Source organism: Xenopus laevis, chromosome 2S, assembly GCF_017654675.1.
Source record: "Xenopus laevis strain J_2021 chromosome 2S, Xenopus_laevis_v10.1, whole genome shotgun sequence".
In the NCBI taxonomy this organism is placed as follows: domain Eukaryota; kingdom Metazoa; phylum Chordata; class Amphibia; order Anura; family Pipidae; genus Xenopus; species Xenopus laevis.
This window is the reverse complement of record NC_054374.1, coordinates 69,491,487-69,505,624: the sequence shown is the minus strand read 5'-3', so window position 1 is coordinate 69,505,624 and position 14,138 is coordinate 69,491,487. Positions and strand designations below refer to the sequence as shown.

The 14,138-nt window shown below is 41.0% G+C and overlaps 1 protein-coding gene across 9 annotated transcripts in view; it reads right to left on the bottom strand.

Moving 5' to 3' along the window:
* Positions 1-11,176, bottom strand: part of eya3.S (EYA transcriptional coactivator and phosphatase 3 S homeolog) — a 68,783-nt gene extending 57,607 nt beyond the window's left edge. For 4 of the 9 annotated variants that reach the window (XM_041583932.1, XM_018249474.2, XM_018249477.2 and 1 more), the window contains exon 1: positions 10,518-11,176. The gene's annotated coding sequence lies outside the window, so the exon portion shown is untranslated. Of the gene's footprint in view, positions 1-10,484 lie in introns of all 9 variants that reach the window. The other 5 variants (XM_041583933.1, XM_018249475.2, XM_018249473.2 and 2 more) reach the window with 3 other exon arrangements.
* Positions 11,177-14,138: the final 2,962 nt, after the last annotated feature.

Genomic DNA, 14,138 nt, shown 5'->3' with positions numbered 1-14,138 from the left:
ACTCCAACTGTAAGCCAGGCCTTATTTCCCAACATCAGCATCCAACCTAACTTAATGCTCTTGTGGCTGAATATCAATAATGGTAATGTTTCAAAATCTAGTGGAAAGCCATTCTAGAAGACTTAATGTGATAGAGCAGCAAAGGGAAGCCAGCTTCACATCAATACCCTTGGTTTGAGAATGAGATGTTGGACAAGCAGAGAAGCAGTAGAAGCGCTAGTCCTGCTTAGTATGAAAATGTTAATTATCAACCCCATCCAAGGTGTAATGTGGCAAAAAATTTGTAGATTTCAGTATCGTGCATAACATGCAATTTATCATCAAAATTACTGATTGTCTTTACCTTTCTCCTCCCACTTTACAAGATGCAAACTAGAGTAGTAAATCACTTGTAATATGAGAACCAGAAGATAGATAGATATATATATATATATATATATATATATATATATATATATATATATATATATATATATATATATATATATATATATATATCTTCTGGTTCTCATATTACAAGTGATTTACTACTAGTGAAAAAGGATTGCGGCAACCACAGGGTTTTAGTGAAAAAACAAAAAAAATTTCTTATTATTAAGCCTCAACGTTTCGATTCCCCAGAGGGATCTTCTGACGAAGATCCCTGTGGGGGATCCTTAATAATAAAACATTTTTTTGTTTTTTCACTAAAACCCTGTGAGTGCCGCAATCCTTTTTCACTGCTTATTTCCCATGCTGGCACCCAGGTATTAATTTTGTCTACGGACTGCACCATTCCTTTGGTATATCTCGATAGATAGATAGATAGATAGATAGATAGATAGATAGATAGATAGATAGATAGATAGATAGATAGATAGATAGATATATAGATAGATATATAGATATATATATATATATATATAGATATATATATATATATATTACATATATAGATACATACATACACACACGTTCTCTGTGTTTGTATAACCAAACATGAGGCTAAATACAGACCTTGCTAATATTTTTTTTAAAAAAATCTTGTTACAGCTTCCTCTCTAAAAATTAATTTGTTAGAAATCTCCTGTTCACACATTTAATTAACACAAATGAACATTTAAACTAGATCTCACATGTTTGACTTTTTTATACCTATATCTCTGACATCAGAAAGTAACAAATGTAAAAATTGTATTCTTCTTCCAATATGCCGCAGATACCTAATCAGATTTCAGTTATTGGATTCTGCTTACACACAAACAAATGCAGTCCTGCTCTCAAGAGCTAGTGGGTCCCTGACTAAACATCTAAAAATACTTTCATAAAAAGAAATGTGTTTACAAAAATCAACAATGTTTTGCCTACCAAAGCACTATGCCTTCTTGTTTTGATAATGGCATATGGCTAGATATAGTTTAGAGATTCTGTGAAATGTTCTACAATTGTATTTACTCAGAAAGCCTCCCAAAACGTATTTTATAAAACAATCTTACCTGCAAATTTGTTGGGAGTGTCCTGTAGTAATCAGGTTTTAGATAAGTGTCTATTCCCTTAAACAAGCATCATGGGATTGTCACAGGGTGGATAAAAGGATATCTTCTGCTTAACTATAGCTAAAAGCTGGAAAACAACTTAATTGGACATACAACTGATGAAAATTGACTGGATAAAACTCTTTAAGGAACAGAAACACCCAAAAAATGGAAGTGTCTTAAAGTTAAGCAAATATAATTTGCTGTTGCCCTGCTACAGTAAAAATCATGTGTTTGCTTCAGAAAGACTACTATAGTTAATAAAAAAAAAGCTGCTGTGTAGCCATGGGGGCAGCCATTCAAAGCTGAGAAAGGAGAAAAGGTACAGCTTACACCGCACATAACAGATTAGCTCTGTATCTTATCCGTTATCTAATGTGTATCCTGTACTTGAATGGCTGCCCCCATGGCTACACAACAGCTTATTTATATAAACTTTTGTCTGATTCTGAAGCAAACACACCAGTTTTAACATTGCAGGGCAACACTACATTATATTTCATTACTTTAAAAAAATTCAAGTTTTTGAGGTTACTGTTCCTTTAAGGTAGCCATAGACGTAAGAATTACTATCTTTTGTGTAACCATTGATTGTTAGTTTTCACTATAGACACTTTTGCCTATATCAGTCAGCTTGTCTCCTGCCATACATGCACTGATTATCGTGCAAAGCTTTGATTCGTATGATAATATCTGGGCATCTATGGTCTCCTTTAGACATGGAACAAAACCTGAATTCTTCCCAAAGAAATATTGCTCAGGGACATAATCTTCTCTAACATATATTACCGATTACCATTATGCTGTGAAGTACCTAACCTTGTGCTCCCACTCTCATTCTGACCAATCAACAATAGGTTATTTTAAGTAAAAGAGAATTTTATACCAGGGACAGCTATGCTGTGTACATGATATTTTGTCCAGTTCCATACCTATGTACAAAACAGCATCATCAATGAGAACAGATTTAGTTTAGCTGTGGTAGTGTATCAAAAGCTTTGACAGTATTCACGTGGTATACCATATCTCCCAAGTCCCGCTTTTGACAGCTCAACCCTCTGTCCTGCATCTGTACTGAAAAGTCTGCACTGAACAGCCAGAAATAGAAACAAAGTTTCTATCTTAATTGGCTTTTGGAAGAGAGCCTAGAACAGTCACCAGGTGCAACTAAGATACTTTGTAACAATTTTGAGATAAGCAAATAAGTAATTGTAACAATTTAGAGAAGGAGGTTCCTTGTGAAAAGTTAGAATCTCAGCTTAAAGGGCAATTCACCTTCATTAGCAAAACTGTAATAACTGAAAAACAAACAAATATGTTCAAACTTTTGTAACCTGCCAAACATGATAATTAAGTGGGTGTGGCCACAAAATGGGTGCGGTCAAAAGTTTTTTGTCCCTCTTTTTATTTTCAAAATGTTGGGAGGTATGGTATACCGTTAGTACCAGTAAGTTTCTCAAACTGTTTTGAGGGTGTGTACTGGGGCACACAATTTTTTTTTTTTTTCAGGGAAGGGGCCCCAACATGTTCAAGGTATATCACCAACACATCTACTGTAATTCTTATGGCACATTTTAAATTGTGCATAACCGATAACACCGTTATGTTCTACAGAGCTTATCTGCGGAGTCTTTTCTCCTTTGAATAGATGCCCCATGGCTACACAGCAGCTTATTTATATAAACAATAGTAGTGTTTCAGAAGCAAAACACACCAGAGCCGAAGTTGCCCGAAGTTTCCTTGTGAGGTGACTCCGGAAAACAAAGCTCACCGAGTGCCATCCACCCACTCGGTGAAGGCAGTTCTGGGAGATTAGTCACTTGAAGAAGTTATTTGTCGCTGGGCGACTAATCTCCCAAAAGAGCAGCATGTGACCTGGGCCTTACTGCTGCAGGGCAACACTGCATTATATTTTTATTACTTTAAAACAATTACATTTTTTACTGTTACTGGTCCTTAAAGTATGATGACTTAGTGGTATCTGCAGTGTATATTTTAGAAGTGAAAATTTAGAATTACAGATTTAGTTCTATTTAACCCTTTCACTGCCAGCTAATTTGGTACTTTTATTGCCAGATCATTTTAGAAAATTTTGCATTTACTTTAGGGAGGGTGTTTTGGTTTACCCAGGAAAACAATATATTGCTTTTTTCAGGACAATCTAAGCTTTCAAAATATGCTAAAATCTTGGTGTAATTCCTCTTCTGTAAAAAAATATAGGTCTGTAAGTGTCTACAAGTACACAGCAGATTTGGAAAGTTCTGTCTCCTGGACACACCGACACCAAATAAAAAAAAAAGCACCACTACACAAAACAGCATACTTCTGATTTCAAGGCCAAACATTTCACAAACAGTAGGTATACCCTAAAAAACAACACATTATTTTATAGAACAGATTCTGACAAATCTAAAATGGGTAAATATATCTTTCTACTTCAAACTAACTAGTTGCAATTCTTTTGTAAAATTATAAATTTTTATAAACATTTGTAAAAAATTTTTGAAAAATTACCTCAAAGCTTCCAGTCTACAGCATCATATATCATACATATCATTAGCTACCAAGGTAAAACACCCTTAGGGCTAGTCCACACGGGGAGATAGCGACGCGTTTGCTAACCACACGAGGCGATGCGCTTTTCAACAGTCGCCTGAAAATGCCTCGCCAGGCTTTTTCAGGCGACTGTTGAAAAGCGCATCGCCTCGTGTGGTTAGCACAGGCGTTTTTACATAGGCGCCCATACAAAACTGTCGCCTGCGCCGGTCGCGGCGACTGTCGCGGCGCTTTGTCGCCGCGACCGCAAACGCGTCGCTATCTCCCCGTGTGGACTAGCCCTTAATATGAACTCCAGGAGTCCATTGAACAGTTGTTTGCCCAGTGTGTATTAGTTTACCTAAGTATGTGGCTTATCTGGGCCCCAAAATGAAGACACTCCATAAGAGCTACCAGTTCTGTAATTCCAGATACTGCAAAATCAACTCATTTGCATAATGTTATGAGGGACAAAGCTACAAAAAAAAACCTCCACCTCAGAAAACCATATATTATTGGAAAGTACACATTCCCTCAAATCCAAATTAGGTATGCATGTCTTTCTACTCCAAAGTACCAAGTTGCAAAGCTTTCCTAAATTTGCCAATTGTGTTGACATTTCCCACACATCATTAGGAACCGATTGGAAAACACCCAAAATATTAACACCAAGGGGTCTGCTGAAAAGTTTGATGCCCAATATTCATAGAAACACCAAAGCAGGTAGGCATATTCGCCTTCTGTGAACAAAGCACCGTAAGACAACAAATGTGCCGCAAGACAACAATGTAACAATGGTTAGGTAACACTGAAATGTATCAAGTGGTGCCTTGATACATATCAAGTACTGCATACAGTCGTGCCTGAAAGTTTGTGAACTCTTTAAAATGTACTAAATTTTTATATGGCTGTGACCTAAAATCAAATTTTCGAACAAGTCCCAAAAGTAGATAAAGAAAACTTAGGTAAACAAATTTAAACAAAAATGTTTATATTTGGTATTGTATTTATTGAAAAGAATTATCCAATAACATATTGGTGTGTGGCAAAAGTAAGGGAATCCTTATAATTTTAAAGTGAAATGAGAAGTCTGGTGTTTTCAATCAATGGGATGACAGTCAGGTATGAGTGAGGCACCCTGTTTTATTTAAAGAATGGGGATCCAGTAAAGCCTGATCAGACATACGACACATTTGTTTATGTGTATCATGGCTCAAACAAAAAAGGTGTCAGAGGACCTCAGAAAAAGAGTTATTCATGCCCATAAAGCTGAAAAAGCTTACAAGACTATGTCTAAAGTGTTTGTACTCGTCCCCCATAAACAGCCAGACAGATTGTGTACAAATAGAGGCATTTCAAGACTGTTGTTACCCTACCCAGAAGTGGTTAGCCATCAAAAATATCTCCAACAGCAAGGCGTCTAATAGTCCAAGAGGTTACAAAGGAACGCAAGGGTAACTTCTAAGCAACTGAAGGCCTGTCTCATATTGGTGAATGTTGATGTTCATAAGTCCACCATCAGGAAAACACTGAACAGCAAAGGGTGTGTACGGCAAGGAGAAAGCCATTGCTCTCCCCGACAAATATCGCTGACTGTCTACAGTTTGCTAAACATCATGTGGACAAACCAAAATGATAATGGAAGGATGTTTTGTGGATGGATGAAGCCAAAAAAAGAACTTTTTGGCTTAAATGAAGAGAAACTAAAAACACTGCATTCCAGAACCTTAACCCTTCTGCGAAACATGGTAATGGGAGTGTTCTGGTTTTGGTCTGTTTTGCTGCATCTGGGCCTGGACGGCTTGCCATCATTGATGGAACAATGAATTCTGAAGCATACCAGAGAATTCTAAAGAAAAATGTCAATATATCTGTCTGTGAACTGAATCTCAAGAGTCAGTGGGTCATGCAGCAAGACAATGATCCTAAACGCATAAGCCGTTCTACCAAAGAATGGTTAAAGAAGAATAAAGGGAATGTTCTGGAATGGACAAGTCAAAGTATTGACCTTAGTCCAATTGAAATGTTGTAGAAAGAGCTAAAACAAGCGGTTTTGCCACACGCAGATTTGTTACTGAATTGTTTTTCAATAAATACATGACAAAATATAATAATTTGTGTTTCATTTGTTTACAAACTTTAAGTCACAATGGTAAAAACAGTCACATCCATGCATCCCTAAACCCATAGAGAGAGCAATGCATACAAAAACTCAGCTTTCTCATACTGAATTTACAACCCTACAAATTGAGTTCCAAACAATTACTGGTCAGAGAATAGCATTTTAGCCCCATGAGGTGTAAATAGGATAACTACTGTAGGTCAGGAATGCTACCAGTCAAAGTCTGAAAGATAATGGGCAGTTTTAGGAGCCTATAAGAATTATTCAACCAAAGAATACAATAAGAGCAATTAGTACATTATGGAGCATATTTAATATGCCATGTAACAGGGCGATAATACACATCACCAGGCTGTGGAAAACATGGCATAAAATTTTTCCAGCAAATTTCATTTTACACACCATAATAAATATGCCCCTAAATACAGGTATTATAAAGTACATTAAGGGGCATATATATTAAAGGGGTTGTTCAACTTCTAAACACTTTTTTCAGTTCAGTTGTTTTCAGATTTTTTCCAGAAGACTTTTTGCAATTACTTTCCATTATTTCTATTTAACTGTTTTTCCAAAATCTAAGTTTAATGTTCCTGTCTCTGGTGTTTGTCTGGCAGCTCAGTAATTCAGGCGCAGACTCTAAACTGTTACAATTTTGCAATATTTACTTGATACATTTCTCAGCAGCATCTCTAGAATATTAGCAACTATTGTATCAATTCTAACAGCTGCCTGTAATAAAACCCAGAGATTCTGCTCAGCAGAGACAAAGTTAAGAAATTTATCAACTAAATGTTTCCATTTAGAACAGTTTACAGGGTCGGTGAACCCCCCTTCAAGAGCTGCTTCACAAGGTGAAAAATTTCACTTTACACTTCAATATTAGAAAAACTGTAACACATAGAAAGTCATTGGAAAAAGTCGTTATTTCTGGTGATCTATCTGAAAACAACTAGTTGTATGTAGCTGAACCACCCCTTTAGGGTAAGGGCACACGGGCAGATTCGGGGAGATTTAGTCGTCCGACGACTAATAGCCTCTTCTTCGGGGCGACAATCTCTCCCCCCCCTTAAGCGGAAGAGTTAAGAACGCCAGGTAATTTAGTGGATGCTTTTAAAACAAAGGAGCTTCTTATTTTAATTCAGTTATACTAGAACAATATGAAATGTTCAAACAAATTATATAAGGTGGAAAAAAGGAAAGGCTCTGTGGTTTTTCAGATTTTCTATAGAACTAAAGGAATAATCACTTCCTGATAACCATAGGCTGGTGCTCCTGTTAGCAGAATACTGCACTGGTCTGGGAACTTCTCAGTCAGCACCATGGAGCAATTCTCTTCTTCCACTTTAATGGTCAACGCATGCACAGTAGAGTTAGAAGGCTAATTCAATAAACAAGGGTATGGATGGAGCACATCAAACGCAGTCTCTGCCGCAAAACATTCTTTATTGCATCACAACATGTTTTGGACCCCAAGGATCCTTTATCACGCAGAGACTGCGTTTGATGTGCTCCGTCCATACCCTTGTTTATTGAATTTGCCTTTGGGCTTCCTGGTGTGGCCTGACTGGAGAGTGAGCACGACTGCACAGGTGAAGGTGTTTGAACAAACCCGCTGAAAGTTACAGAGTTAGAAGGCTGGCTTTTTTTGTTAAAGTTCAACTTTTTACTCTACTGCACATGTGCACTGGAACGAAGAAGAAAGAGGTAGTAGAAAAGCAGAAAAGACAATTGTTCCATGGTACTCAAAACCCCATACCTGTTTTACATTGCTTGAAATGTCTACTGTATTTACATTGTTTGAAAAGTGCAGAGGTGTGGGCAAGCAACAAATGTTACTTTATTAGAAAACAAACTGCTTGACTGCTACTACAATTGATAGATAAATGCTGGTTTACTCTAAACTAAATGAATTTCAGTTTTGTGAATTTCCCCCTAAGTGTATTTATGGATCCAAAAGCAATATTCTGTTTGTGTGTTACGAACCTACCTCCAAGTGCATGGAGAAACACTTGCACAGCGTAATACAGTGTCCGCTGCCTAAAGCTATGGTTTTAGCTTAAATTTAGCTGAACAAAATCTAAATAACTCAAAAACGACAGTGGACAGCAACGTCATATTGTATTAGAATAATTTCCACATAATAATAATGGTTCATTCAAAATTGAACTCTGCAGCATTAAGACCAAGACGTGCTCCAAAATAGTAATAATTAAACGGACAAAATAGGCACACATTCTGCCTCTGATGAGAAAAATCTGTGTAACTGGAAATGACAGGAGTTACAGCTCACCACACTTCCTCAGACACATACTTGTTATTTCCTCTCATCATAGAAAGCTGTATAATAAAAATCCTTTTCAACTGAAACCCAATTTTTTTTTCATTAAAACATTGACACCTGTTTTAAACATATTTAAGAATCACAGCTGTCAATCACATGTGGCTTCCCTTGCCTCTATGTCTCCCTATGCAATTAATTTAATTTTTGCACTTGTTAGATGCATTTACTCATTTGTTCTGTTGCAGTGTAACGCAAGAAAGTTTGACGGCAAGAGAACATACCAGCAAACACGTGTGTGCAAGATGCTTGACAGTGTTTAAGGGCACCTGTTGGGTAAAAATGTTATCCGCAACCACAGGTGCTGGCTAATGGAGCCTGCATTCTGGTCGGGATAACAGTCTTTTTTTTTTTAAAGAATGCCCCGGAGCTCCCGGTGCGAGCAGCCATGTCTGGTCACTCGCATAAGCACAACGCGCATGTGACGTCACACACATGTGCATAACGAGTGATTTGTGGCACATTTTCATTATGCAAATGCGAGTGACCGGACATGGCTGCTCGCACCGGAGGGCATTTAAAGGAGAAGGAAAGCCCCAGGGCGCAAAACCCCTCCCCCCCTCCCGTGTATTGCCCCCCCTCCCTCCTCCCCCCTGGCCTACCCCTCCCGCTGGGCAAATGCCCCTAACTTGTTACTCACCCCTCTGCGCAGGTCCTGTCCACGGAGTTCACAGTCGCCATCTTCTCCCACGCGCGTCTTCTTCCTGCTCTGACCGGCGTCTTCTGGCGCATGCGCAGTAGGGACAGGTACCGGTACAGCTCTATTGCGCATGCGCCGAATGTCACGAAATGAAATCGGAAAACTTCGTGACATTCGGCGCATGCGCAATAGAGCTGTATGCGCCAGAAGACGCCGGTCAGAGCAGGAAGAAGACGCGCGTGGGAGAAGATGGCGACTGTGAACTCCGTGGACAGGACCTGCGCAGAGGGGTGAGTAACAAGTTAGGGGCATTTGCCCAGCGGGAGAAGTAGGCCAGGGGGGAGGAGGGAGGGGGGGCAATACACGGGAGGGGGGGGGAGGGGTTTTGCACCCTGGGGCTTTCCTTCTCCTTTAAAAAAAAAAAAAACTGTTGTCCACAACAGGAATGATTTAGCAAATTCTACCCTTAGGAGGACTAATGGGACAACTCAAATCTAGAGGTAATATTTAAGAGTCAATGGGCTAGTAACTACCCCCACACCCAGAGGTGGGACTGGCCGGCCCAGCTGGCCAGCTCGCCCCACATCCCCATCTCACACGTTTGCACATGCACAACATCAACGCTCGCATGCGCGGCACCAGCGTTCAATTGCCTACAGCCATTCTCTGGCACAAATCTAGTGCCAGGTCTGGTCTAGGAGTAGGCAGAAGAGGTAGCTGCCCAGCGCCTCCCAATTGTTGCGCCCTCGGCAGCTGCCTACCCCCAGTTACAGCCCTGCCCACACCACTGACAGCATGGCTGTAACTGACTGCAACATTAGGCTTCTTGCAGTGATCCCAACCAGTAGCTCCTGAGTAACATGTTGCTCACCAACGCCTTGGATGTTGCTCTCAGTGGCCTCAAAGTAGGTACTGCTTTTTGAAATCCTAACTTGGAGGCAAGTTTTGGTTGCATAAAAAGCAGGTGTACTGCCAAACTGAGTCTCTAGTTCACATAGGGGCTAACAAATAGCCAATCACAGCCCTTGTGTGGCACCGGTGTAGCTTCCCAACTCTTTTTACATTTGAATGTGGCTGATGGGTAAAAAAAATGTTGGGGAACCTTGAACTAGACGAAAAATACAAATGTTAATCAGTGGTTTAAGCCCTTAGCAAACTCCCAAATAACCCCAGCAAGTGTCTAGTTAGACAAGTACACAGAGGGTGGACAGAAGGGCAACCGGAAATACAGGGGACCTAAAGCCTAAATCCAGCTCTAAGGCCCCACACAGTGCGTGTGAGCAGGAGGCGGGGCTCGTTCTACCATAACACAGGCACATGGAACAACACACGTACAATTCCTTCAAGTTCGCTAATTCATTCGCTCACCCAGCTCAGGAAGTGATCCCCATACACCCCGGGTGTCAAAGTTGACAGCACAGACACGGCGGCTCCAATTCCAGATTTCCCGTCTTTCTAGTACCAAACACAGCACTTCCGCCCCATCCGGGACATGCGTGTTCCCCGGCGCAACAACGTAAAGAGGCGGTGAAACGCTGCAAAATGCATAAGGAGATGAATGGTGCGAAAGTCCCACTGATTGGTTGCGTGGAGGATAGGGTTGTGGCCATCCAGGATGCGGGAACGTGGTTGCGGGGTGCATATGTGCCCAGAACTAGGGAGAAATGAATAATGTGGCATGGGAATAAGGGAGGTGGTAAACCCTGTGTTGAAATGGAAGGTGAGGCGTGTCACGTGTCCACTTGCTGAGTGGCAATGAAAGGCAGTGTTAGAAACAGACCCGCTGGTTTTGCTATTAATTCATCTTGTTCAGTACAGTCCTGCAGCTGAACACTGAGCAGTTCTCTCACCCCTACCCAATTTTGCTGAAATGTACCAGATTTTGGCCTAAGTACCCTGGTCACCATTCACTCCTAAGCATTCCTGCAATTTATGACGATTTTCTGTGGGTTCAGACGATTTGTTGTGAAAATCTGATGCAGGTATGAGCAGAACGTTTCAGTGAGAGCAGAGCGACATGAGCATGCATAGCATGGAATCTCTGGATTCAGTAAAGGTCTGCGCATGTGCATGACCTGTCAACTTCACCTCTAGGCTGGGCCACCATCATGAATCACATGGCCCTGCACAACATTTTCTGGGCCCCGCCCACTCCAAGCCCCACCCTTAGATCCAGCCCACACCACAATAAAAAGACCACACAGACAGCGCTAAAAACGGTAAATCCCCACACACGTTATAAAAAGTAAAAAAAACATTGGTGGCCAGGGTCCCACACAATTTTTTTTTTAAAAAAAAAATAAAACAAAAAAACATTCTTGGCCAGAGACCCCCTATGAGTTGAAAAAAAAACATTTGTGCCAGGGCCCCCAGGAAAGTTTTTAAAAAAAACAGTAGTGGTCAGGGCCCCGTGTTTTTATATGGTCATGAAACTCCTCGAGAACTTATAATATCGTTATATTTTACAAGAGGGGTTACTTTATTCACTATATATACATTGTTTAGTGATATGATTTCGGTCACATAACTAACTGAAACGTGTGTATTATATCAAATACTGTACCCCGCATTGTAAAATATGCTGATATTAGAAGTTCTGTGACCTATAGCAAAGCACTAAGCCTTAAACTGGCCATAGATACACAGATATACTCGTACAAAACAAAGATTCCTATGATTCTGTGTGGAGTGTACCCACATTTTTCTTACATTAGGGACTGGTCATTTAGTTGATCGGGCAAGTTAAAAGATTTATGTTGGCTACTGATAAGATCTCTGCATGTATCTGCATTATCTGACGATCTCAATGGGCAATTGCCACTACTATTTGTCGGACATAACTTTTGTACGATTGTTGTCTGTCAGTTGATGGCCAAAACATCACCTGATTTTTACTACTTATGTAATCTGAATGTTTAGTTGTAGATTAGCAGACTAACACTAATTATGAGCATTCATTGCTCAAATAATAAAAATCTGCATGTCTATGGCCAGCTTTAGGCCTCATATCTTTATATTGTTATGAAATGCCTCAGTGATTAAAATAACTTTATAATTTACAGCATACCTCCCAACTGTCCAGTTTTTGTGGGACAGTCCTGATTTTGAAAGCTCAACCAGCAGTCCCAGATTGTTACTGAAATAGCCTAACTTTCTCTTTGATCTCCTTTACTGAGCAGCCAGAAAAAGATACAACGTTTTTAAAATTTAATTGGCTTTTGGCAGAGAGCCCAGAATACGAGGCAGGTGCACTTCAATACATTTGTTGCAATTTAAGATAAGCAAAGAAACAATTGTAGCTATTTAAGAGAAGCAGGTCTCTTGGGGAAACTATGACTTGCAAGTTAAAGGGCAATTCACCTTCATTAGCAAAACTGTAATAGCACATAAAACCTGACCCATAAACCCCAGAAATGAGGTGAAACTTTCAAAACCTGACAAATTTTGTAAATGGACATGGTTATTAGGGGTATGGCCATAAAATGCATCGGGTAAAACATTTTTAGCCTACTGTATGTTACAGTAGGGGGTGCATTATTCACTATATTTACTGTGTATATATATATTAGGGATGCACCGAATCAGCTATTTTGGATTCGGCCTAACCCCTGAATCCTTTGTGAAAGATTCTGCCGAAAATGCATATGCAAATTAGGGGTGGGAAAGCAAAAACTTTTTTACTTCCTAGTTTTGTGTCAAAAAGTCACACGATTTACCTCCCTGACCCTATGTCAGGAGCTTACCGCTGCCTGAAGTCCGCGCGATGTCGCTCTTCTGCGCTATACGTTCCACCGATGCGGGTCAGTGACGTCATGACGTGTGCGTCATGACGCTGGCGCAGGGGTGTCGACTGACGCAGCGTGATGACGTAGGCGATCCTACTTCTTGCGGCGCAGAGATCTCCCCAGTGCTCGGACATCGTTTTCTGGCTAAAACTCTAAGTAAGTAACTTAATTCTTATTTGATATTCTGGTTTTGACTCTGCTTTTGCCTCGACTTCTCCTTATCCTAATCCTTGGAACCCTTGCTTGGACTTTGATTCCCTGTTGCCGACCCTGCTATTGCCTTGATCACTCTCCTGCATTAACCCTTGAAACCTCTGCTTGGATTTGATTCCCTGTTGCCGACTCTGCTTGTCCCTGTTACGCTCTACTGCATTAACCCCTGAAACTTTGCATGGACTTGATTATTGTTGCCAATCCTGCTTGCCTACCGACTACGCCTCAGATTAACCCTTGTGGATCCTGTTTCTGAATATCGTCTGTCTTTTACTGGGACACCCATCTGGCTCGTGTATATTGCTGTGATTGTGACCATTCCTATCTGTCTGCGCTGACCTTCACCCATTTAGGTTACGTTCACCTGCGACTGACATTAAGGTGATTGCCGAAATCCACGCACGTTTCTACAGTTTCTTGCCACAGCTGTTTACACCATTAATTCACCCTTCTCTGCACTCATCTGCAGCCGCAAGACTCAGCACTGGAAGTACTTCACGAGGTCGGTGTTCCCTCTTAAAGACCTACAGGCTCCCATACCTCACCTGCTCTAACCTCCAGTGGCGTAACTACCGGGGGAGCAGGGGGTGCGATTGGGCCAGGGCCCGCACCCCCTCAGGGCCCCCGGTAGATCGCGCGCCACTGAGTTTTTTACTAATTGCGGCTATACGGAGGGGGGGCAGGGGCCCGGCTACACGTCACGCGCCAGGGCCCGCCCCCCTCTAGTTGTGCTACTGCTAACCTCCCTCTGTACCTAGTTGAGGGTGTGTTGGAAAAGGGGCTGTAAGGGTTGTCTTCCTCAACGCCAGTGGTTCCCTCCTGCTCGGTAAGTCTGACAGTATGTCCGAGCCATACCAACAGGAACCACTTGAGGAAACAAGTGTTCTAGAGACTTTGTCCCAGCAGATGGCGGCCCTGACTCGAGCGGTCCAAGACTTACAAGGTGGTTATCAAAGCATACAAGCTCGGTTAACCGAACTCCCTGCTGACA